Here is a 27,744-nt window from a genome sequence, read left to right on the forward strand (position 1 = left end):
ATGTAATGTAAAATGGTGCCTAACCGTTGTGAGCACAGAAGCATGGATCGCCATTCATAATATGGCGAGTTGCGTGGGCATGGGATGTGTGTGCATGTATTGCGAGCATGTGCAATTGCGCGTGCGCAAGTGCGTGCGCGAATGCGGCGGGAGCGTGTGTTCGCATAAAATGGCTGTGGATGATCAAATCGTCCAATGGATGTCGTGTTGCGATTCGTGCACAATTAAGCAATCGCAACCACTTTATACGGTTTCGACAGTCCACCCTTTGATAGCAATTATACGCTATCACCATACGCAAGCAACAATTAATAATTGGTTATCTGATTAGCCATACTAAAAGACATCAGTTAATGTTATTGTTATAGGATGGCATGAGTTGTTAATTTACCCATCAATGAAGCGCTCTTGGGGGAAGGGACATAAAACTAGCCTTATGTGCACACCACAGGCCAGACTGAAGAGGTCGTGACCATATGTTAGATGTGGGAATGCACCTAACCCATAAGGATAATTTTGAATTGTGTAGAGACTTCATTTTAAGATGTTTTGAAATAGCATTAATAACACTTTTATGCACTGCTAAACAAATCCAAATCACATCATTACAAGGTACGCGTTCTTATGGGACTTCTACTATCATTTGGATCTTATTTCATGTGGACACTGTATTATAAAGAATTGTTCAATGTTCTTAACGATATGACTCCATGTGGTCTTTTGAATCGTTGAATAATGCACCCCTGGAGGACATAAAGTAGCCCCTCATACGCATACCACGTGGACTCTAAGTTGAGGACCAATGGAGAGCTAGTGTGGGAAAGCACCACTTCATGGAGAGGACAACCTTGGAAGAAAGGGGAGATGAAGACTACATTTAAACTAGGGTGTTCTAAAGAAACATTGACAATACTTTATTATACATGGCAATATGCAAGCAAACATTAGATCATACTCTCTAATTCAGGGTTATAATGTAGATTATTAGTTACATTAGTATTCACAGCATCATGGGTAACTACCATCATTATTTCATTTTCCTGGTTTCCATTGGAACAACCTTTTGCACACTTCATAGCCACTGGAGCACATCTGATACATATGCCAATTATTAGGATGGCCACCAACACTAGGATCAGGAGTTTCCCTATACTCGCAATTTGTCCTTGGACCCACTCTCCTAGACCCGAGAACCATTTCATAGGGTACAACCAGGAGAACCACTCTTTGGCCTGTTCCTCCACTTCAGCGATTGAGGCATTATGGTTCTTCCGAAATTCCCATTTCAACTGCAGAATTTCATCCATTTTCCGGTCTATCACCTCCTTGGGGTCACTAGTGCTATTGGTGATATAAGTACAGCATTTAACACCAAACTGGGTGGCTAGGGTTACGCAATACCCTCCAGTGACAGCAGTTAAATAATTCAGCACTAAACAATGTTGGACCAGCTCTTTCTTGTACGCTTGCAACTCCTTACCAGTGTACCTAAAGGTGTCATCATATAGCTCGGTGATATTATCTATTAATTTTGCGAGATCTTGAATATACCTAAAATTTAGAGATACCGAGCAATCCTGGTGGGATTAAGTGCAACTAAAATCTGCCAGCCAGTCGTCTCACTTATCATTTGAGCGGCTTTATGCACATCACCAGGAATCATGTTTCTCTTATTTCTGTGTTCATAATGCATATGAAGGTATGGAGAAGGTATGTTCCTATGGACATCAATCATTTCATTATGTGCAAGAGTCATGACTTCAGGGAGTACCTTTCCCAAATAGCATAGTCCACTGGAACTTGGAGAGAGCCATTTATACGCTTTTCTGCCACAAATATAATATACATCATCTGGGAGGATGAATGGGATGGAATGTTTCATGATACCGGTACACATCTTTTCTATGAATGATCCCATCCCTATCTCCTCCATTTGGCTAATACAAGTATCAGGTTGTATGATCTTCGCACAGTACCCGGGTGGTACTCTTCCAACCATCACTTTAACATTACTCCGCGTGTACTTGTACCTATAGAATTTCCCACTTGTAACAATGTTGTATAAAAGTGCTGAGTCTATAGATACATTATCGGCTCTCAGTGAGAAGGTCATTGTCTGATTAATTCCTGTGACTTCCCAATTCCCAGGTTTGTTGGGATTGGTGAAGTTGAAACATAACAGGGATTTATCTACTTGATATTGGTGGAGCTTCAAATTAGGGGGATTGGATGTGTTAAATTTTCTGCCCACCGGTTTGCCTCCCTGTAAGTCAATGACTTCAGAGACATTTGAGGGAAATGGGACTTACCCTACATTATGCTGTCCTTGAGGAACCTGGGAGCATACCCAACATTCGGTTTGGTTCAAAACCTTACCTACTAGTGAATGGTAGTCCTCTAATGGATGCTTGCCCAAGTATAAATTACTCTGGGTCTGACATCATAGGATGCATTTATCATTGACTACAGGCCCACAATTTGCGCATATACAATACTCTTCAGACAATAAACCTTCACACTGCCTCCAAGATTCCAAGAGAGCAGATATTTGAACCATTACAGTGCTAATATTGGTCAGGTACTGGCCTTGTTTTTGCAGCTCTTTCTCTCCCAGCTCCTCTCCTCCGACACCACTACCGATCTCTCTCTCCATCCTCCGACCACCAGCACAGAACCGGGACATCCCGAAACACAACAGTATGATATGAACCCTGGGAGGATACATAAAAGCAGTTACAACCTGAAACCCCATCACCATACCAGGTCTTACCAGCCTTGTTCAAGTGCTACTGATACAATTAGTAGCTTTCCCGGAACAGGCTTGCAATCGACAGGTCCATGTTCTCTGTCTCTCCCCTGGTCTGGTTCTCCTCAGGATTTTTGACCTTCCGACAATGGCTGGAATGGACCCAGGTGTCTCTCTCAGCTACTTTCATGGATGTTGTACTTGTCAGTAGCACTTGGTATGGTCCTTCCCAACGGTCAGTCAAACAACTTGAATGTAAAAAGTTTCGGATCATAACATACTCTCCAGGTTCAACATCATGACAGTTCATTTCAGGCATATCAGGTGATAACAGTTTTAGTTTCTGCTGCTGCTGTTGGAGCTGCTTACTCATCCCTATAAGGTACCTCACAGTAACCTTGTTGTTACTTTTCAAATCTTCCTGAGGACTTATAATTAAATGAGGTTGCCTCCCAAACAGTATTTCGAATGGGGAAAGATTAAGAGGGGATTTAGGGGTGGTCATGATACTATGGAGCACAAGAGGCAGAGCTTCTGGCCATCCCAAACCAGTTTCAGCCATGATTTTACTCAGCTTGTTTTTAATAGTACCATTTATCCTCTCCACCTTGGCACTGGCCTGCGGTCAATATGGGGTGTGAAGCTTACTATTAATACCCATCAACTTGCACATACATAGAAAAACATCTCCGGTAAAATAGGCACCCCTATCACTTTCAATTACTCTAGGGATACCATACCTACATACAAACTCCTGAACTATTTTCTTTGCCGTGAATGCAGCAGTGTTGGTAGCAGCTGGGTATGCCTCTACCCAATTAGAGAATACGTTTATGCAAACCAAAACATACTTCAAGTTCCTGCTAGGTGGTAACTGGATGAAGTCAATTTGTATGACCTGGAAAGGGCCGTCGGCTGGAGGGATGTGAGATGGTTCGGTGGGTACAGTTTTTCCTATATTCTTCCTTAAGCAGGTCAAACAGGACATTGCCCTCTTCTCTGCTTGGGAAGAAAAGCCAGGTGCATACCAGTATGCCTTCACTAACTTACACATACCCTGCTTACCCAGATGGGTCAGACCATGTGCTGCTTCTGCTAAGCTTGGGAAGTATGCCTTAGGAGCTACTGGCTTCCCTTGTCCATTTCTCCAGAGCCCAGAGGACTCTTGCTCACATCCCTTGGATCTCCAGCTTGCCTTTTCCTGACGGGTACACACACCTTGCATTTCAACCAGTTTCTGCATGTCAACCGTTTCAAATACCAACACTTTATCCATTTGATTAAGATTTAAACCTGCTGCCCATTTGACAGCTTCATCAGCCCTGCTGTTACCCAATGATACTGGATCATCTTCGCAGGTGTGGGCTTTACACTTAATGACAGCTACTGTCTTGGGTAGCTGTATTGCCGTCAACAGTCGTTTTATGTGATGTGCATGTGCGATTGGTGTGCCTGCTGCCATTAGAAAATTCTTAGACGCCATAGGGCCCCAAAATCATGCACCACCCCAAAAGCGTACCTGGAGTCTGTGTAAATATTGGCCGTTTTTCCTTCGGCCAACTCACACGCTCTCCTTAGTGCCACGAGTTCCGCCACCTGCGCTGAATGGGGTGGACCAAGTGGTTCGGCCGCTATAACGTCCTTGTCATCAACCAAAGCATATCCTGTACATAACTCACACCTGTATCAGTCTGTCTATGGCAACTGTAAAATTCCCTGCTGTAGTAAATGCTCAATTATGGGGTGAACCCCTAACTCCACTTCTGGCTTTAATGGGTATTGGGGAATTTTAGGAGCGTGTCTACCGTTTTTCAGGTTTACCATGACGGGAGATACATTTGCCATTAACCCAGTGTCCTATCCATCCTTAGTCCAAAGGAAACTAGGTATTTGTTCTAACATTTCATTTACCTGAGCTGAACCCTTGTCTGATGTTATGGTGTGCAGCATTAACCTTTGGGGAGTGTCTAGCACATCCCTTACCTCATGTGCAAACCTTCCTGGGACATCCATAAATATCCTGTCAGGGGTACAATAGATAATACATCCCATTTTGCACATAAATCTCTTCCCAGGAGATTAGTAGGGGCTGTTGCTGCCAGGAGGAAAGAATGCCTGGCATGCAAAGGCCCAATGGTAACCTCCGTGGGTTTGGTTAAAGGGTAATGCTGTATGCTACCTGTTACACCCATTGCTGGTACTGTCTGGTTTGTTATCTGTAGATTTTCAAGAGATTTTAAAACAGACCTGGTTGCCCCTGTGTCTACTAGGAAGGAACGTTCAGTACCAGCTACATTAACCTTTATTACCGGCTCATCCCTAGTGCCTCCCGTTATCCTGACTGCCTGCAGACTACAGGTATGACCTAACCCCTATAGTTAGCTATCTTCCCCCAGCAAGGTATTTGCAGCAACTATGTGGGCAGGATTTATCTGGTAGTTCTTATGGTTACGAGATGCATCAACACATTGCTGCATGTGGGGTTCCTGAATTATGACTCTACAGTCCTTCCTAAAGTGTCCTACTTGGTTACAGTTAAAACATTTCTTAGCTGATCTGTTGGGGAAATTTTGTTGGTAATTAGGTTGAAGCCCGGGAGTGAATTTTGAGTGTGGGTATGATGGTTTTTGGTGTGTGTGAAGAGTGTGTTGTGGTCTGGTGTGGTATGTTTGAGGGAATTGTATGGGTTGGGCCTGCGCAGGATGGTAGGTGTTTAAGACTTGTAACTGCGCAGGTGGATATGTGTCTGTTGGCTGTAAGTGGATATCTTCTAGAGCTCGAATGCTAATAGCCATCAATTTCTCACTCTGAGCTTCACGTTTCCTGGTGATATTCTTGTCATGGTCTATTGCAGTTTCCCTGAGCGCGTCAACTGTTATCCCTCTCGAACCAGGGTGTGAGGTCTGAACTCTGTCTTTCAAACTGTCTTTTAGACCGTCCATTAGAACAGTGATGACTATTCCCCGGTAGTGCGTGCTATCCTTAATGTTTTCGATCCCAGTGTACTGAGTGATTGTTTGCAGCCCACGATTAAAGTAATCTTCTGCAGGTTCACTTTCCTTTTGTTTAATGGAGAAGATTTTACTCCAATTAACAACTAACGGGAAAAATATGGCTAATTGGGCAACTTTACGGGCAATGCAATCCTGATTACCTTGATCAGTTAAGGGGATGTCTGCATCCAGAGTACATGCTATGATAAACTTTTTCACATCTGTACCTTCTGGGAGACATGCTCTTAACACCACTCGCCAATCCTTGTTGGTTGGCTCATGGGCACTGCCTAGATCCTTTATGAAATGCTGACATTTTGCTGTATGTTTCTTGGGGTCAGGAAATTCAGACATAATGAAATGTAGTTCCGCCCATGTCCAAGGACAGTGCATCGCTACTTCCCTTGTGGGTACGACACCATTCGCATCTGCAGTCCCATTAGGGACAATAATTGTCCTTACAGGGTGGATGCCTCCCACCTCTATACCTTTAAGCCTATTACTGCAGCGAACAGTATTAGTAACCTCCGCTATTGAAGCAGTTGGTTCTAATACTTCCTGCACCCTTATTAAAGGAGCCTCCCCTACCATGGGTTCTACTAGGGCCTCCCCCCATGAGCTAAGGATCCCTCCCCCCCTCTTGATGCCATAGGGGCAGCTACTTGTACTTGCTGGGAAGGGACATTTAATAACTGCACAGCATGGGATACAGCAGACATTGCTACAGGATCACTTTCCGCATCATAGACATTTTCCAAATATTCACTCAGGACCGGGTACAACTTACTTGGTTCAGTTACAACATTTTTATAGTTTTTGTTATGTGGTAATGTATCATCACCGCCCACCACATAAGGTGGCGGGGGTGCGCAAGCGCGATTCGCAATACCTTTGGCAACGCTACCATGCCGCAAGTTTGCATTTCCCTTTGATGCGTAAGCTACGCTGTGTAGCGTTGCATGCGCATCACCCCTAGGCATACACGTTGCTCCAAGCGATGCCCCATGCACGCCATTAACCCATGTGCGACTTTCATTCAGCCAGAGTTTCAAAGAATCATCATACTCCACTCTTTTCTTTAGGGATTTCACTCTACATATGTGATCCCTAAGGTTATTTAAAATCTCCATATTAAAGCTTCCAATCTTTGGGAAAGGTTTGTCACTCTTACTCGTCATCTTAACCCACACAGTACAGTGCGTCGTTGCGTATGCACCATATTTAGTGTACATTATATGAAGAGCCGACCCGGTTGGACCTTGCATACACAGCGCATCGTCTACCATCCCTGTTGACTGTTTTGCGCCCATTTTGCGAAAAAACAACAACAATGATGAGACCGGTGGAAGAATTAACTGATAGGCTGCTTCCACGCACCTATTCTACAGTTAGCTAATATCTAAAAATAGGGAACACAGCAATACCTACTAAGGCAAGCACAGTAACCACCTATAATAGGGAACACAGGAGTTATCTAGCTATAGATAAAACCACAGTAACCACCTATTGTCCTTTTGTCCCCGCAACCAGCCTCAGTCAGAGATGCCACACTCGTATGGTCCGGTCGCCACACTCAAAGGCCCTAACTGACCAATGAATATTACAACTGCACTGGAAGCTATATTTTATCGTTAACTCTCTTTAACGATAGGAAACCAGGAGGATCCCCTCTGCCAGTATGCCTGTTATGTATACCCTATATTTATTACCTAAAATAGGGACCACGAAGGCACAACCTATTTCACAATCTCAATCATACACCTTACACACTTCTATATTGTGGCCAAATAACAAAAATAAAAAAAAAATAACTTTCTTTTGATTAACAGCCTTTTGGAGATTACAGCCCTATCAATATGACGTATTTCAGTCTTGATGATTTATTTGAATTCTAACAGAAATGCTAGTCACATGCTTCACTTGCTATTGTGCGCTCGGTTACAAACAATTAGATGTAATCGCTACACGTGGCAGGAAGTGGCCGTACATCCGGTCGCAAGCACTATGCTGCGACTGTTTGCTCGTGGTGTACACTAAAACCTTTGTGGCGTTATTGTGCGATTGGTTGCGTATGCAATGCGCGGCCATTCTACAACAACGTGGGCAAGCACAAATCTCTCTCCACTATCCCAGATTCTAATCAGCCCTCTCTGAATTCGCAAACTGCGAGTCTCCATCTCTGAACAAAAATAGGAACGCAGGAAAAAAGTCTGCGGGCGCCTTTCCACTCTTTTGTTCCAAGACGAGGGGAGCAGTTAAAAAAAACAGTGATGGGTGATATCCAACTTGGTGAGCCCCCAAATTATTGATACCATTTAAACAGTATCGATATTAGAGAGATTTGATTGCACAGGCCAGATTGCCCATACTTCCCATTTCAATATAAAATAACTTTGTCACACATAAACAGTTTGCGGTTCCAACACACACAAAGGTATTATATTGTAAAAAGGGTATAATCAGCCTTAATCTATACAATGCAGCTATATACAGGATAAAGACAAAGATACAATTACCAATACTTTGCCATGCGGTCTGGATCCAGGCTAACAGCTGTCTTTCAGATAGCTGGGTGTTAAGGAAGAAAGAGAGGAAGAAGAAGAAGGGGGTTGGGATCCAGACTGCATAGGAATTTATAGGTGTACAATTTCCTTTGAACATAAGCTAAATGCTCAGAGGGGCTCCCTATTGGCCATTTATTACTGAGTCACAATGGTTGTTGCTATTCATTGGTTAGTAGATGGTTGACGTCACTGGATGTTGAACTGTGTTAGAAAATCCCTTTGTCCTACCCTTGGCATGCAAATCTACAGGGGATGTGTACAGTGATTTTTACAGTATAGAGTATAATTCTTGGCAGGTCTTCATAACTCCATAGTGATCCCTTCCATATTTATTCTGTTGGTTTCATATTCTTGTTGAGACAGAGGGAAATCGGTAGATACTACTCATGACCCATTTATTTTATTCCTAAGCCCAGATATCATATAACTGCTATTTAACATGTAACATTCACTGTATACCTTTAAAACACATAAACTTCTATGTTTGGAACATTTATTGTGTAAGTGGGTGAATATTTGTATGAGAGGAAAGAGGTGTATATGTACTAAATAGCATTGTGCGTATCTCAGTCAGTTTAGGGTTAAATGGGATATAAGTTTATTGTAAGGAAAGGCTGCTGTCTGTCGGGGTAAGGTTTCCGAAAATAATACTTAAAAGCTAGATATGCGATTGAAACGCAAAACAGTATTTAAACAGTATTGCTGTACTAACTTTGTTATGTGTTTATGTAATGTAAATTGGCGCCTAACCGTAATGAGCACAGAAGCATGGCTCGCCATTCACAATATGGCGAGTTGCGGGGGCATGGGATGCGTGTGCATGTATAGTGAGCATGTGTAATTGTGCGTGCGTAAGTGCGTGCGCGAATGCGACGGGAGTGTGCGTTCGCATAAAATGGCCGTGGACAATCAAATCGTCCAATTAAGCGATCGCAACCAATTTATACGGTTTCGACAACTGCTTTATAGTGGAGGAAGGCAGCAGCCCTGCCCCGATCTGTAAGTACAGTAGTGTACATTACATTGTTCTACCACTGTATACTTATTGTCTCTCTCTCTCTCTCCATGCATCTCCAACCTCTTCTCAATACACGCTAATTCTTTCTGTCCTTGTGTTTTTCTTATTTTCCAGTACTGTACAGTATGTTTCGGTGACCTGTCTTTAGGTGCATACACGCTAGACGATTTGGATGAACGCTAACAATATTGTTCAATGATACAGTACAGTACATTATACAGTGCTGTTCATATCATCTAGTGTGTACTGTATGCAGTAAATCACCAAGGATGCATGTGCGTGCTCCCCCAAGGCATCAACGATATCCGCAGTGGGCTGTACATGCAGGTTAATCTATGGATATTGTTAACCCTCCCACCCCCTTGTCTTTCTTCGCTGCCGGCATCAGCAAGTGTGCATAGGGTACACTTGACAATGCCGGCACTGTGACAAACAATATCGCCTCATATACTGTATACAGTACCTGGTCTAATGCCCATGTCCCACACTCTACAGTAAGTGAATACTGTCAGTAAAGTGTAATAATACAGTAGTAATAGTACTGAATTATTGACATTTTTCCATATTGTTTTCATGCAAAATGACAATTTTTTTTACCCACAGTGCAAGGCACAGAAGGGCACCAGCCTATAGACGCCTGGAAACAGAGGCAATCTATTTTGTGCAAGCACTGTACCTTACACTACTACAGTATACTGTACTGTAAATTGTCTTCTACTGTATCACTCTCGTTTTTTGTGTGTTTGTATTGGTGTTATGTATGGAGGTGTTATTTATTCTACCGTATAATAGTTTTTTTCTTAAACACACAGTAAAAAAATTCAAACAGGAGCAAATGGAGGCACAGCTCCCTGGCCTCTCCATGCCACATAAGTACAGTACTGTATCTTTTTCTCTCTCTCCCTTTGTCTCTGTTTCTCTCTTCTCTTTTTTTCTCTCTTATTCTCTCTCTCTTTATCTCTCCCTGTCTTTCTCTCTCCCTCTTCCCCTCTCTCTCCCTCCCTCTCCCACTCCCTCGCCACCTCCCTCTCCCTCCCTCCTTCTCCCCCTCTCCCAACCTCCCTCAACCCCTCTCTCCCTCCCTCTTCCCCTCTCTCCCTCCCTCTCTCTCCCTCCCTCTCTCTTTTTCTCTCTCTTTTGCTCTCTCTCTCTCTCTATCTCTCTCTCTTTCTCTCTCCTTCTCTCTTTCTCTCTCCATCTCCCCCTCTCTCTCTCCCTCCCTCCCTCTCCCACCTCCCTCTCTCCCTCTCTCTCTTTCTTTTTCTCCTTCTTTCTGTGTTTGTTTTTGTTGTTATGGAGGCTCTGTTCAAGATTAATACAGTTTATATGTTTCCAAATGGTTTTGATGGAAACTGTTCTTTTTCCACAGTCCAACCACCACCACCACCACCGTCAATACCACCACCTCGCCCCAGTGGCCTCTCCATGCTGTGTAAGAACAGTACACCACATTGGTTTCTACAGCACTGTATCTCTCTCCTTTTTTTCCCTTCTCAGTCTCTCTCTCTTTCTCTCTCTTTCTCTCTCCCTCTCCCCCTCTCTCTCTTTTTCTTTCTCACCCTCCCTCTCCCCCTCTCACTTTCTCTCTTTTTCTCTCTCTCTTTCTTTTTCTCTTTTTCTCTCTCTCTCTTTTTCTCTTTCTCTTTCCCTCTCTCTTTCACTCTCCCTCTCCCCCTCTCTCTCCCTCCTGCTCCCTCTCCACCTCCAACTCCCCCTCCATCCCTCTCCCCCTCTCCCAACCTCCCTCACCCCCTCTCTCCCTCCCTCTCTCTTTTCCTCTCTCTCTCTTTTGCTCTCTCTCTTTCTCTTACCCCTCCCTCTCCCCTTCTCGCTCTTTCTTTTTCTCCCTCTTTCAGTGTTTGTTTTTGTTGTTATGGAGGCTCTCTTCAAGATTTATATAGTTTATTTGTTTCCAAATGGTTTTGATGGAAACTGTTCTTTTTCCACAGTCCTACCACCACCACCACCACCACCACCGTCAACACCACCACCTGGCCCCAGTGGCCTCTCCATGCTGCGTAAGTACAGTACACCACATTGTTTTCTACAGCACTGTATCTCTCTCCTTTTTTTCCCTTGTCAGTCTCTCTCTTTCTCTCCCCCTCTCTGTCTTTCTCTCCCTCCCTCTCCCCATCTCTCTCCCCCTCTCTCTCCCTCCCTCTCCCCCTCTCTCCCCCCTCTCTCTCTCTCTTTCATTTTCTCCCTCTTTCTGTGTTTGTGTTTGTTGTTATGGAGGCTCTGTTAAGATTTATATAGTTTATTTGTTTCCAAATGGTTTTGATGGAAACTGTTCTTTTTCCACAGCCCTACCACCACCACCACCACCACCACCGTCAACACCACCACCTGGCCCCAGTGGCCTCTCCATGCTGCGTAAGTACCGTACACCACATTGTTTTCTACAGCACTGTATCTCTCTCCTTTTTTTCCCTTCTCAGTCTCTCTCTTTCTCTCCCTCTCTCTTTCTCTCTCCCTCTCTATCTTTTTCTCACTCCCTCTCCCCCTCTCTCTCTCTCTTTCTTTCTCTCCCTCCCTCCCTCTCCCCCTCCCTCCCTCTCTCCCTCTCTCTCCATCCCTCTCTTTTTCTCTTTCTCTCTTTTTCTCTCTCCCTCTCTTTTTCTCTCTCCCTCCCCCCTCTCTCTCCCTCCCTCTCACCCCTCCCTCTCCCTCCCTCTCCCCCTCCCTCCCTCTCCACCTCTCCCAACTTCCCTCACCCCCTGTCTCACTCCCTCTCCCCCTCTCTCACTCCCTCTCTCTTTTTCTCTCTCTTTCTTTTTCTATTTTGCTCTCTCTCTCTTTCTCTTTCTCTCTCCCTCTCTTTTTCTCTCTCCCTCTCTCTCTTTCTTTCTCTCCCTTCCTCTCCCTCCCTCTCCCCCTCCCTCCCTCCCCCTCTCTCTCTCTACCTCCCTCTTTTTCTCTCTCTCTCTTTTTCTCTCTCTCTCTTTCTCTTTCTCTCTCCCTCTCTCTTTCTCTCTCCCTCTCCTCCTCTCTATCTCCCTCCCTTTCCCCCTCCCTCTCCCTACTTCTCCCCACCTCCCTCTCCCCCTCTATCTCTTTATTGTTCTCCCTCTTTCAGTGTTTGTTGTTATGGAGGCTCTGTTCAAGATTTATACAGTTAATTGTTTCCAAATGGTTTTGATGGAAACTGTTCTTTTTCCACAGTCCTACCACCACCACCATCACCACCACCATTAACACTACCACCTGTCCCCAGTGGCCTATCCATGATGCGCAAGTACAGTACACCACATTGTTTTCTACAGCACTGTATCTCTCCTTTTTTTCCCTTGTCAGTCTCTTTCTTTCCCTCTCTCTTTCTCTCTCCCTCTCTGTCTTTCTCTCCCTCCCTCTCCTTCTCTCTCTCTCTCTTTCTTTCTCTCCCTCCCTCTCCCTCCCTCTCCCTCCCTCTCCCTCCCTCTCCGCCTCCCTCTCCCCCTCCCTCCCTCTCCCCCTCTCTCCCTCCCTCTCTCTTTTTCTCTCTCTCTTTCTATTTCTCTTTCTCTCTCTCTCTTTCTCTCTCTCTCTCTTTCTCTTTCTCTCTCCCTCTCTCTTTGTCTCTCCCTCTCCCCCTTTCTCTCTCCCTCCCTCTCACCCCTCCCTCTCCCTACATCTTCCCCCCTCCCTCTCCCCCTCTCTCTCTTTCTTTTCCTCCCTCTTTGTGTGTTTATTTTTGTTGTTATGGAGGCTCTGTTCAAGAGATATACAGTTTATTTGTTTCCAAATGGTTTTGATGGAAACTGTTCTTTTTCCACAGTCCTACAACCACCACCACCACCACCACCACCGTCAACACAACCACCAGGCCCCAGTGGCCTCTCCATGCTGCGTAAGTACAGTACACCACATTGTTTTCTACAGCACAGTATCTCTCTCCTTTATTTCCCTTGTCAGTCTGTCTCTTTCTCTCCCTCTCTCTTTCTCTCTTCTTCTCTCTTTCTTTCTCCCTCTCTGTATTTCTCTCTCTCTCCCTCCCTCTCACCCCTCCCTCTCCCTACCTTTCCACTTTGAAGCCTTTAAAAGGCGGCTTGCCGCCCTGAGTAGGTACCGTGCACTACTGTACTGTACATTGTGTTCTACTGTATTGCTCTCCTTTTTACAGTGCCTCTCTCTTCCTCCTGTACTCCAAAGACCCATCTCCAACCTCTTCTCCTTACACACTAATTGTTTCTGCACTTGTGTAACAGGAATATTGTTTTTTTTTCCCCACAGTGTGGGAACATGGAAGGCCCCAGCCACAGCCCCCCACCGCCCAGTTGCTGGGACCTGGGCCAAGCAGGCCTCACAGGCCGTGTAAGTACTGTACCCTACACAACTGTACATTGTCTTCTTCTGTACTGTCTCTCTCTCCTTTTTTTTGTTATCACAGTGTCTCTTTCTCTCTCTCTTCTGTACTACAAAGACGCATCTCCAACCTCTTTGTGTTTTTATTTTTTTAGAAAGGACATCACTCTAAAGGTGCCCATCCACTTAAAGATACTGGTATGACAACCACTGCATGATTACGACATTGTAATCGTGCAGTCATTTGTCAGTATGTGATGAGCCTACTCTGAACAAGCAGTTGTTCAGTGCAGGGTCATCAATCATTTGCAAACATGCTTTGCAGATACTGTACAGTAATAGTCATTAAATTGTGGGAGGTTACTGTACTGTATCTACTCATCTACTCCGCACCTAAAGTATCCCTCTGTCTGCCAGCCTGAAGCTTCAGTCAGTATAATGACCTTTGGTGTAGAAATGTTTAGACTGTACAGTACTTTTCCTTCATTGTACTGTATTTTAGTATACAGTACTGTAGCCATTGTATTGTTTTGTTCATTTATGTACTGTACAGTACTTTGTTAGGAGCTACAGTAACCAAATCATGTACAGTAGCACCATACCATATAAAGGTAAATACAGCACTGTTAATGTGAATATATTTTTTTCCAATACAGTCTTCCATCAGGGACCCCAAGGGAGGCAGGGACCACGCCTGTCTCGAGGTACAGTAGAGTACAGTATTTATGGTAGTGTCAAGATTGTACAATATTGTATATTAGTGTAATAATACTGTACCCTTTTTTTTCTCCCTACAGAACAAATAATATTTTTTTTAGGGCTGTATCGCCAGATGGCCCACCACTTGGTCGATTTACTTTAAAAAATTTAGTTTACTTTATTTTTGTTTATTTTTGATTTTTATTAAAATTCTTTATATACAGTACAAGGTTTTCTGTCTTTTCTTGGTTCTGTGAATAAAGTACAGTATACTCTATTTAAATTTATTGATACTGTAGCAACAATATGGTAAGAAAATACAGTATAGTAAGTCAACCATTCAGTACTTTTATAAATTGCATACCTCTCTTAAGGGGTAATTTAGTAAAGCTTGGAGAGAGATAACATTGGAGAAACTGTAAATACAGTAGCACCAACCAATTAGCTACTACAGTAACTGTCATTTTTCAAACACAGCCTGTAAAGTCACAGTTAGGATCTGATTGGTTGGTGCTATTTATCTACAATTTTATCTCTGTCTAAGCTTTAACTAAATAAATACATGACAACAGTAAATATATGAAAAAAGAGGCCACAGGCAAATTTATGAATAAAAATTTATACTGTACATTATACAGTACTGCAGGTTTTCCCAACCACTGTCCTTAAGGCACATGTCAGGGTTCAGCCTAGGATCGGCCTCTCTCACCTCCTTGCCGGCTTCCCCTGACTTCCTTGCGGTCAGACGTCTGGTGCAGTGATGGATGTGGGCTGAGTATTCTGCATTAGGTGCTTTTTGCGAGCTTCCATGGTCGGCTGTGTGTGCTGGGGATCGGAGTTCCCATCATGGGCGCCGCTATGACAGTTCCTCTCATGTGACAGTACTCCTAACCTATGGTAGCATGATTTCAGTCAGATGATGCTGTGCTCCAGTAATCTGCTACCCCTGGGTATAAATCCGCCTCCAGAACTCCAGGAAGATGCTGTTCAACTTCGTTATTCCAAGTGCCTGTGTTATTCCCAGTGTTGCTCTCTGCTAAATCCTTCAGCGTGTTGCTTCAGCCTGCTCACAGTTTCCCAGTTTCCTGTATTAGCTTCCATGCTAAACCTTACTCTGAGACTTTAGCTTTCTCACAGTACTTCAGTGTTTCATGTCCCTTCCCTGTGTGTCTTTGTATATGTGCTGCTAATTCTATTGCAGCTTTCCTGTGGCTATTACCCTGTATCACTGAAGTGTCAGATTGCCTGCTGGTATTAATTAGCTCACAGCTGGACCCCCCAGCACATGTCTGTGTCAATCTGCTTTGTGTCTTGTCAGTGCAAATCTGCACTTGCAGTTAGCACTCTCCCAGTGTATGCCTATCTTCTCTATATGTCTTGTCTGTGCAATCTGCACCTGCATATATAATTATTCCCAGTATTTTGCCTTTGCCCAGTACCAGCATTTCTAGTTCTCCCAGTATTTGGCCTTTGTCCAGTACCACATTTCTAGCATTCCCAATATATTCCTTTAGTCCACTCTACTCTTTTATGTGCAATCCCCATTATATGTTTGTGTTATCCTGCATATTTAGCAAACTCCAATACCTGCCTGTGTCCACATCTCCCTGAGCTGCTGAGCTAGTCAGCTCCTGGATTTCATAGTGATTCTCAGTACATTCTCAGTAATCTCATGCAAGCCGGTGATCAGGATTTCTAATTGTGTTCCAGTGTATCTCCAGTGTTCTAGCAATAACTTAATGTAATATAGTTCCGGTCTTCTGCCATTCCCAGGTACCTGTCCAGAGGTCCGCGACCTGCTCACTTGGTGCAGCGGAAAACCAAATCCCAATTGGAGGGGTCACTGGAGAAAACCACCAAGTGAGTTAGACTCCGTGCCTCTGGGCAGGTCTAGCCAAACCTGGGTGCGGCTGCAAATAGGAGACCTAGCCACAGTCACTCCGATAGTCACCTGAACCCCTCGGCTCACCGTCCTCCACAGAGGATCCCTTTCACCGGATTGTGACAGTTTGAACAGCCTAATATGCAAGCTGCCGGGTTCCAGGTTGAAGCAGGTTTTCAGGATTTACTCTTTCGTGTGTCTGCACAGGAGACAGCTTTGCAATCCGTCAAACAGCAGCTGCAAGAACTCTCTAGTCAAATGATGGTTATTCATTCAGTTCTAGCTGCTTTGTCCCCAGACACACCACAAGTTCCGCCAGTGAATACTCCACAGTTTCGTTCCGAAGTTTCAATTACCCCTACAGATGAAAAATTTTCTGTGCAAGCTAGTGAACCTCTCAAGTGTCCTCTGGTTCCCCAATTTCCTGATATTCGTGACCCTGAACCTTTCAAGAGTTTCTACTGGCTTCTAGAACAACTACAAAATCTCCGTCCCAAAATTTTTCAAGTTATTTCCAAGCTTTCTAGTGCTACTCCTGACTTGACTAACAGCTTTTCCAAGTAAACTAAAGTAAAGCATCAAAGTTACCTGCACCCTAAACTTACTGAGGTTGAACGTCAGCGACGCCGGGAACTGCATCTGTGTTTATATTGCGGTTATGACGATCACTTTCTTAAGGACTGTACTCTGCGCCCACTGAGAAGTGGTGAGAAGTGTGTGACTCCTAATGTCTGTGTTTTCAGTTCTCCCCATCATCCAACAGTGATTCCCATTTCTTCAGTTACAGATAAGGAGGTGATGTCCACTAAGAAAAAAAAAGTTAAATTTTTCGATTGGGGCCCTGCTACAAGATGCTTCAACCCTCGTCTAAGAAATATTAGGAGGATATTTCAACCTTCTAAAGTCAGGGACACTACTCATTCCACTTCTACTGGTCATGGCCCGGATTCCATTTCCATCAGTCCCAGCCCGGATTCTGCCTGTTCCGGTCCCAGTCCGGATTCTGCTTTTCCCAATACGGGACTCCAGTCAGTAGCCCCAGGAGGGGTCTCAACTTCCTTACCCCAGCAGGGGGCCCCAAATCTCGCACCCCAGCAGGGGGTCCCAAGTCTTGCACCCCAGCAGGGGGTCCCAAGTCTTGCACCCCAGCAGGGGGTCTCAAGTCTCACACCCCAGCAGGGGGTCTCAAGTCTTGCACCCCAGCAGGGGGTCTCAAGTCTTGCACCCCAGCAGGGGGTCTCAAGTTCCACGCCCCAGAAGGGGGCCTTCACTTTGAGTTTCATGCCCAAGGAGGGGGTTTCAAATCTCTCATGCCAGAAGGGAGTTACAAGTGTTGTACCCCAAGAGAGGGCTTTCATTTCAAGTTTCATGCCCCAGGGAGGGGACTTTGTTTTGAGTTTCATGCCCCAGGAGGGGGTCTTCGTTTCGAGTTACACGCCTCAAGAGGAGGCCTTCATTTCGAGTTTCACGCCCCAGGAGGAGGCCTTTGTTTCAAGTGTTATGCCCCAGGAGCGGACCATAATTTCAAGTGTTACTCCCCAAGAAAGGGTCTCAAGTTCCATGCCTCAAGAGGGGGTTCTGAACCACTCACCCCAGGAGGAAGTCTGTGTTCTTGCATCCCAAAAGGGGGTTTCATATTGAGTACCCCAAAAGGAAAAGCCAAGTCAGCTTCCCCAGAAGGGGGTTTTAGGTCCCATACTCCAACAGGGAGTGTCAAGTTCTGTACTCCAGGAGGGGGCCTTGAGTCTCTCACCCCAAAAGAAGGTTTCAAATCTTGTTTCCCAGGAAGGGGCCTCAAATGCTATCCCCCAGGAGGGTGTTTCTAGTGTTATACCCCAAGAAGGGATTTCAAGTGTCATGCCCCAAGAGGAAATCCTCATTTCAAGTTCTTTACCCCAGGAGGGGGTTTCATGCCTCTTACCCAGAGAGCGGGTTCCTAGTGTCCTTCCCCTAGAGGGGTCTTCAAGTGTCTCACCCCAGGATGGGGTTCCCAGTATAATACCCCAGGAGGGGATTTCCAGTGTTACGTTTCAAGAGAAAGTTCTTGTTTCAAGTTCTTTGCCCCAGGATGGGGTTCCCAGTGTTGTATCCCAAGGGGGAATTTCAAGTGTTATTCTCCAAGATGGGACCTCAAGTGTCTCACCCCAGGATGGGGTTCCAAGTGTTATACCTCAAGATGGGATTCCCAGTGTTATACCCCAGGAGGGGATTTCAAGTGCCTCATCCAAAGATGGGGTTCCCAGTGTTATACCCCAGGAGGGGAATTCAAGTGCCTCATCCCAAGATGGGGTTCCCAGTGTTATACCCCAGGAGGGGAATTCAAGTGTCTTACCCCAGGATGGGGTTCCCAGTGTAATGCCCCAAGATGGGGTTCGTGATGTTATTCCCCTGGAGGGAACTTCAAGTGTCTCACTCCTGGATGGGGTTCCCAGTGTCATTCCCCAGGAGGGGATTTCGAGTAGTATACTTCAAAGAACAACTTCAGCTAATTTGTCCATCCCAATTATAAATTTTTCTGTTCCTATGTTCAGGGGATCTTCACAAGCCTCACGCTCTTTTGAATCAGAGCCTAGAATTTTTGAACAGACTTCCCAGGAGATTGATAACCACTTGAAAAATTTAACTTTTGTGATCTCAGAGGTCCCTGGGCTTCTGGGGAATAAAGGACTCAAGTCTCTAGTTGAGGCAGTTGAAGGTAGAGTTGTGGAAAATCTTAGTAAAGAAACCAATTACCTCATCATGATCCCCAATGGTGATAAATCTAAATGGAAAGTGGCAGAAAATCTTGGTGTCAAGGTCATCGACAAGGACCAATTGTTTGAATTAATGTATTCTTCGTCCAATGACGTAGTAGGTACTGACCATATAATCCCTGAGAATAACAAATTTTTTAATTCTGGTGCAGATAAAGAACATCAATTAATGCCAATTACATCTCCTGTTTATCAATTGATGGATCTCCAGTATAATTCCATGCCCACTCCTAACTGTGTTTTGTCCATTCCAGTATGCTCAACTAAAGTGTCTGAGGTATCTTCAATTCCAAAAGGGAAAAGCACTAAATCAAAGACCAAAGAAATTTCATGCTCACAACCAGTTCTCCTACCTTCCTCTGTGGATAAAACCAGTTCTTCAACTAAAGACCTTATCTCTGAGCAAAAATTTTTGGGAACAGATAATTGCCTGAAGGACTTGTCTTTTGTGATCTCTGGAGTCTTAGAATCTGTTGAGAATAATGAAGCCAAATCTTTAATAGAAACTTATGGAGGCAAAGTGATGGTGGGAGATCCAGGCGAGCAAAAGCAAAAGATTTGGGGGTCAAAGTCATAAATGAGGTTACATTTTTTGAATTGGTGGACATTTATTTCAGCAAACAGTTACTTCTTGAACAAGCCTCCTTATGTAGTATTCCAGTACTTCCAGTCTCTAAAAACGGATACGAAAGTTGGGAGGATATCTGAAAAGTTATTTTTTCTAGTCTGCTGGAACCCAGTTCTTATTGTATCTTCAATCAAGATTTTCGAGTTTCCTGTGTTTTTCAAATATATTTTTTGTGTCTTTCTGAGGAGTTCCAGTTGAGCCTTTATGGGTGTTCGGTGCGCACTCTAAAAGGAGGGGGTACTGTCAGGGTTCAGCCTAGGATCGTTCTTTCTCACCTCCTTGCCGGCTTCCCCTGACTTCCTTGTGGTCAGATGTCTGGTGCAGTGATGGATGTGGGCTGAGTATTCTGCCTTAGGTGCTTTTGCGAGCTTCCATGGTTGGCTGTGTGTGCTGGGGATCGGAGTTCCCATCATGGGCGCTGCTATGACAGTTCCTCTCATGTGACAGTACTCCTAACCTATGGTAGCATGATTTCAGTCAGATGATGCTGTGCTCCAGTAATCTGCTACCCCTGGGTATAAATCCACCTCCAGAACTCCAGGAAGATGCTGTTCAACTTTGTTATTCCAAGTGCCTGTGTTACTCCCACTGTTGCTCTCTGCTAAATCCTTCAGCGTGTTGCTTCAGCCTGCTCACAGTTTCCCAGTTTCCTGTATTAGCTTCCATGCTAAACCTTACTCTGAGACTTTAGCTTTCTCACAGTACTTCAGTGTTTCATGTCCCTTCCCTGTGTGTCTTTGTATATGTGCTGCTAATTCTATTGCAGCTTTCCTATGGCTATTACCCTGTATCACTGAAGTGTCAGATTACCTGCTGGTATTAATTAGCTCACTGCTGGACCCCCCAGCACATGTCTGTGTCAATCTGCTTTGTGTCTTGTCAGTGCAAATCTGCACTTGCAGTTAGCACTCTCCCAGTGTATGCCTATCTTCTCTATATGTCTTGTCTCTGCAATCTGCACCTGCATATATAATTATTCCCAGTATTTTGCCTTTGCCCAGTACCAGCATTTCTAGCTCTCCCAGTATTTGGCATTTGTCCAGTACCACATTTCTAGCATTCCCAATATATTCCTTGAGTCCACTCTACTCTTGTATGTGCAATCCCCGGTATATGTTTGTGCTTTCCTGCATATTTAGCAAACTCCAGTACCTGCCTGTGTCCACATCTCCCTGAGCTGCTGAGCTAGTCATCTCCTGGATTTCTTAGTGATTCTCAGTACATTCTCAGTAATCTCATGCAAGCCGGTGATCAGGATTTCTAATTGTGTTCCAGTGTTTTTCCAGTGTTCTAGCAATAACTTAATGTAATATAGTTCCGGTCTTCTGCCATTCCCAGGTAGCTGTCCAGAGGGCCACGACCTGCTCACTTGGTGCAGTGGAAAACCAAATCCCAATTGGAGGGGTCACTGGAGAAAACCACCAAGTGAGTTAGACTCCGCACCTCTGGGCAGGTCTAGCCAAACCTGGGTTCGGCCGAAAATAGGAGACCTAGCCACAGTCACTCCGATAGTCACTTGAACCCCCCGGCTCACCGTCCTCCACAGAGGATCACTTTCACCGGATTGTGACAGCACACTAACAGTCCATGTTTTAAGAATAGCCATACTTGAGCCTAGGTGACTTAATTAGTACCTCACTTACTTTGATTGAATCACCTGTGCTTAAGCATGGATATCACTAATAACAGGACTGTTGGTGTGCCTTGAGGACCGTGGTTGGGAATCAGTGCAGTACTGTACATACATTACTCAGGGCCACAAATAGGGGGGGTGGCTAGAGGTGCACCAGGTGCCAGAATGCAGGGGGTGAAAAAGGGATGACTCACGGTGGCTTGGGGCTGGAGAGTCAGAAAATGGCCATCCAAAAATGGCCACCGCCAAGGTGGAGACAGATGCTAGAGGTCCTTACTGGACCTCTAGTGTCAGTTAGGCCAGCAGAAGTGCTGGGAGAAGATGCTGAAAAGCTGCATCTTCTCCCATGAAACCCCCTGGCAATGAGCAGGTAATTTTAAAGTAATTAGAAGGCTTACTGTGGGGCATACAATGGTGTCGGGCCAATATGTACAGTAAGTGGCACTTTGGTAATAGGCATTAGAGTGTGTGGCATAATGTGTAATGGGCATTATTGTGTGTGGAATAATGTAAGTCACTATACCAGGGACGATTGACTAGTGCACTGCCTTATGGAGGAGCAAGAACAAAATCCAGGTACAGGAAGGGAGAGGGCAAAAAATTTCTACAGTACCTTGCACCTGGTGACAGATATCCTAGTTTCGGCCCTGCATTACTTTTTTTTTTTTACAAAGTCTTTATTCAACAACTGTATTACACTATGACATTATTAGTGCATTTCTAAGAGGGGTGTGGTGCCTGCTGCCATGCAGGTGTACTTCCATAGCATGCGTCTCACCATCAGCCCATATGTTGCTCATATGGCCCTGGAAATCCAAGATGGACATGGACATGACTACTGTACAGTACCTAGGAGGAACGAAATGACGTGAGAACAGTCCTTCCTCAATGCCGACCGATACACCCTACCAGACCAAGAATTACACAAAAAGATTAGGCTTTTAAGTTAAAATCATCACTGGCACTTTTGGCCTCAGATCCAGAGTTTCACCTATACCAGGTGCAGACTCTACCTCGCATCGGAGTGCAAGGTCCACTGTACACCCTGAAAAAAGGAGGATAGGCAGAGACAAACAGACAGTAAAAGACAAACACACAGGTTCTCACCGGAGATGCTCTTGTTCTTCATCCTGCTCGACCCCACACACCCTGTACTATAGGAGAGAGAATAAGCTGTGCAGGGCCCTTTATTGCTCTAACAGTGTCACACTAATCCACTTCTCTACATTAATATATGCCCTAACTAACCAGCCTAACACATTTATTAATAACGAACTTGTATTATAATTAAGCCTGGTGGTGAAATACTGTAAGCAGTGCCCCTAGGCCCACAGCCCATATAACGATTAAAAAAAAATACATGAAACAAGACGGTATTTGGGTGCCTCAGATGGAGGTGAACACCAGCTGTCATTTTGAGGTCAAAAGTGAAAATAACTCCAAACCCCCCTCTTCTGTAGCAGCAGGAGGCCCTGGGTTTCCCAAAGAACAAACTGGCAGGGAGCTAGAAGTATCAGAAGATTTGTCTGAATGCAATAACAGAGCACTAACATTAGCAAAAATGCTTTTCTCACCTGATACTGATGTCAAAGGGACCGCCACTCCAACCATACAGTAGATGTACAGTAGAAGCCTGTCTCTCAATGCACAGTGCAACCACTACTGTACAGTACTGCATGTCTGCAACTATGGATGTGGATGTTGAAGCAGCCACTACTACTGTACTGTATATGAACCAAAAGAACCTGAAAACTTGAAACATCTGCATTACAAACAGCAGCATCAAGCGCAGTAGCAGAAAATGGCAGCTGCAGCACAATCTGTGATTATGCCAATGTGTGCCTTGGAACAATGGGCAATGTACAGTAAAATTAGGTGTACCGTAGGAGCCAGTGGAAGGAGTGGTTGAACCATTAGCTGCGGGCTTGCACACTGACTAGGCACATACCTTACTGTACAGTATTGAACCTGCTGTACATAAGGGGCAACAGTGTAGGGGCAGTAACATAATGCTGTGAGATTTGTACTGGGCCATGAGGAAAGGAGGGGGTGCAAAACTGCTGATTAATCCCCACTAATTGTGGTTGCAATGAACATTAGAGGTCTTGCGGCTTTGACCAGGTGGTGGGGAGGGGGAGCAGTGCGGTGGTGACGGGGCATGGCTGGGGAATAGGGTTAAATACTGTATGAACAGAGGTGTGTGACAGCAGAAACACAAGGACAGGGGAGGGGAAGAGAGAAATTAATGAAATTAAAGAATGAAAGGAAAAGAGGAAAAGTATGAAGTACAGTAGATAAGGTACAGTAAGGGAAAGGTATTGTAAATATAGAGCTTGTAAAAGAAATTAGGAGAATACTGTATACTGTATAATGTAGGGACAGAAAGCACAACCACAATACTGTACATACAGTATGGACACAGTGTACAGTACTTAGCAGTCCGGATCACAAACTGAAAAGAGGAAGTTAAACCCCTCCTCCACATTACTAATTATATACAGTACAGTATAAGCTACATAGCAGTTGCTTGACCGTTTCTTTCGATGACAACTGGCAAGACTCTATGGAGATGATCAATATAATTGTTACACTGGGCACGTGTCAATACTGTTCTCCAAAATGTCATTATCCCATCCAAAAGTTCCTGTTTAGTTGTTGGTTTCACATCAGACCTGATGAACCTCTTCAACTGGGCCCAGACCAATTCAATGGGATTCAAGTCCGGTGACCTACAGGAAAGTAAAAAAAATCAAATATTCAGTAACAGTACTGTACTGTACTTTAGTAAAAAGTGTACTAGAATAATTACTGCTCGGTACTGTACATACTTTTTTGTACAATAAACAGTTAATACAGTACTATTGGACAATACTCACTATGGTGGTGTGCGTTACCAATTTATCCCTCTCTCTTCCATGAATTTCGCTGAAGCAGAATGTTTTGGATCATTATCCTGGAATAATCGATGTCCTGATGGAAAGCATTTTCTCACAAATGGCACCATACAGCAATCTACTATTTTTTCTTGGAAGAATCAATCAATGGTATTCGGTGTGTTTAATTGAAGCTTGATACGCAAATAAGCGACTATGGGGATGGGGCATGCCAAGGCAGCGGGATATTAAACACAGCAATTTTGTGACTGAAACTAAGATGGCCGCTGAGCAAAACAAGTTGGGTTCGGGGACAGGACGGTCACTCACGGGAAACTATACGGGACAATGGGCGACAAGGAATCGATCAATGGTATACGGTGTGTTTAATTGAAGCTTGATATGCAAATAAGCGACTACGGGGACGGGGCATGCCAAGGCAGCGGGATATTAAACACAGCAATATTGCGACTGAAACTAAGATGGCCGCTGAGCAAAACAAGATGGCGGCGGGGACAGGACGGTCACTCACGGGAGACTATACGGGACAACGGGTGACTAGGAATCAATCAATGGTATACGGTGTGTTTAATTGAAGCTTGATATGCAAATAAGCGACTACGGGGACGGGGCATGCCAAGGCAGCGGGATATTAAACACAGCAATATTGTGACTGAAACTAAGATGGCCGCTGAGCAAAACAAGATGGCGGTGGGGACAGGACGGTCACTCACGGGAGACAAAACACAGCAAAATGACCGTGAACCATACATACAGTACCGTACTGTAGTAAGCTACTTCCAGTACCAGCGGGTTGATACACTGTATGAAACAGCTGTAGAAGTTCAGGGTACAGCAACAAAGGTGACTCGGTAGTCAGGCAGAGTTACAGTAGATCATGGTAATGAGCAGCAACAACAGCGACTCAGAAGTCAGACCGCGTTGCAGACAGTGGTATCTCAAAGGTTCGTACTGATGATACGAGCAGCAAGTCCGTACGGTTAAGTAACAGATTCACGGTGTGGATCGGTAGGCTGGTCTGAGACACTATATTATACTACCAGAGACAAAAGAATTCCTTCCCGCTGAAAATCTGGCCGCTGATTGGTGTATTTGAAAAATGCACTTCCTTGTGGTCCAATGGCATGGCAGAGTTTCGGCGGCAAGGTTTTCTTTGTCTCTGGTAGCATAAAAGAGCGTATCATACCAGACAAGGAATCCACACTGTGAATCTGCTACTTAACTGTACGGACTTGCTGCTCGTATTGTCTCATCGGCACGTATCAACAGTACAAACCCTTGAGATACTACTACTATCTGCAACGCTGCCTGACTTTTAAGTCGCTGTTGTTGCTGCTCATTACCGCGATCTACCTCTGCAACTCTGCCTGACTTCCGAGTCACCTTTGTTGCTGTACCCTGAGCTTCTACAGCTGTTTCCTACAGTATCAACCCGCTGGTACTGTAAGTATGGTAGCTTGCTATGTTATGGTTCACGGTCATTTTGCTGTTTGCTGTGTTAGACGCTGATTTGCATAGCGAGTTTCAATGCATTCGGGACCGTTTAGTTTTTTGCTCAGCGGTCATCTTTAGTTTCAGTCGCAATATTGCTGTGTTTAACGTCCCACTGCCACAGTATGCCCCGTCCTTCACCCATCCCCATAGACACTTATTTGTGTATCGAGTAACTATCACACACACCGTATACTGCTTATTGTTTCCTAGCCTCCCGCTGCCCCTCATAGTCTCCCGTGAGTGACCGTCCTGTCCCCACCGCCATCTTGTTTTGCTCAGCGGCCATCTTAGTTGCAGTTGCAAAATTGCTGTGTTTAATATCCCGCTGCCTTGGTATATGCCCCGTCCTTCACCCATCCCCGTAGACGCTTATTTGTGTATTGAGTAACTATCACACACACCGATCGTTTCCTAGCCTCCCGCTGCCCCTCATAGTCTCCCGTAAGTGACCATCCTGTCCCCGCCACCATCTTGTTTTGCTCAGCGGCCATCTTAGTTTCAGTTGCAATATTGCTGTGTTTAACATCCTGCTGCCTTGGTATGCCCTGTCCTTCACCCATCCCTGTAGATGCTTATTTGTGTATCGAGTAACTATCACACACACTGATTGTTTCCTAGCCTCCCACTGCCCCTCATAGTCTCTAATGAGTGACCGTCCTGTCCCCACCGCCATCTTGTTTTGCTCAGCGGCCATCTTAGTTTCAGTCGCAATATTGCTGTATTTAACATCCCGCTGCCACAGTATGCCCCGTCCTTCACCCATCCCCGTAGACGCTTATTTGTGTAATGAGTAACTCACACACACCATATACCGCTGATCGTTTCCTAGCCTCCCGCTGCCCCTAATAGTCTCCCGTGAGTGACCGTCCTGTCCCCGCCGCCATCTTGTTTTGCTCAGCGGCCATCTTAGTTTCAGTCGCAATATTGCTGTGTTTATTTTCCCACTGCCTCAGTATGCCCCATCCCTGTAGTCACTTATTTGCACATATTATACCTACAGTACTGTATTATTGCATTATTGTACTACTTTGCACATTTAACTTTTACACTAATGGTTCTAATGGTACTGTACACACTAAGTTTTGATTTATGTTATAAAAATAGCACATTTGGGGCTCTACTTTACAGTACTGTACTGTATATCAGTTCAGATATTCACACATTTTATTACTGATGAGCTGACACCTACCGTACAGTACAGTACTGTACAGTATATAATTAGGGAGTGTTTTTTAGACATCTGTATTATTTATCATATGTATTATCTTGTGTCTCTATACAATCTCACAATATTGGTTAGTGCTTTAACAGTTGGTGCTGTAATCTCCTATATTTACCTGTATATACTGTATAACACACGCACAGTGTTAGGAGACAGTGAAAAGAGATACTGTAAGGTACTTTACAACCAATCAGCTCCCAAATGTAATTATTCTAATGCAACATTGAAAAATTAAAGTTGGGAACTGATTGGATGGTGCAGTACTGTACGGTCCCTTACAGTACCATATCTCTTTTCACTGGCTCCTAACACTGCTTAGTACTGTGTACAGTACTGTACCATACAGTATGTACTACGGTATATTTGATTGAATCTACGGTATATTTACTGTTGAAAAAAAACGGTCGAAATGACCAAGTTAAATGTAAGGTCAAACTGACCCTTTCACACAGTAAAAATCTGATCAGCAAATTACTGCACTAAGTACAGTAAAGTGCTTTAATGTAACTGCTACAGTACTGTAATTTGCTTTTCTGTGTGATAGGGTTATTACTGGAGTTGTATAGAGTACAGTAGCAGCACATTCTTGAAAGTGCAGTATGAGTACTGTAATTGTTTACAGTGTTGTAATGTGAGACATTTACTGTATACAGTACATGTATTTCAACTATTTTATTTAACATTGTATTTAGTGTCTTTATACTTGTGTATTTCAGAGTGCACCGAACTGTCAAAATGGTGAAGAGCAAAGGTTTTTACAATGGAAATGAATCTTGCCCACTTCCAATGACCAAAAGGCTGAGTGCACTAGTCCCACAATGGTCTACAAGCAAACCTTCCAAGAAGAAAACAGGTAAGGAAAAATTACAGGTACCTCTTCTAGTCAAGGCAAGGAAGAATGCAAAGCCCAAGAACAACTCTTTGCAAGTGGACATCG

Source organism: Taudactylus pleione, unplaced genomic scaffold, assembly GCF_031769625.1.
Source record: "Taudactylus pleione unplaced genomic scaffold, aTauple2 ptg000117l, whole genome shotgun sequence".
In the NCBI taxonomy this organism is placed as follows: domain Eukaryota; kingdom Metazoa; phylum Chordata; class Amphibia; order Anura; family Myobatrachidae; genus Taudactylus; species Taudactylus pleione.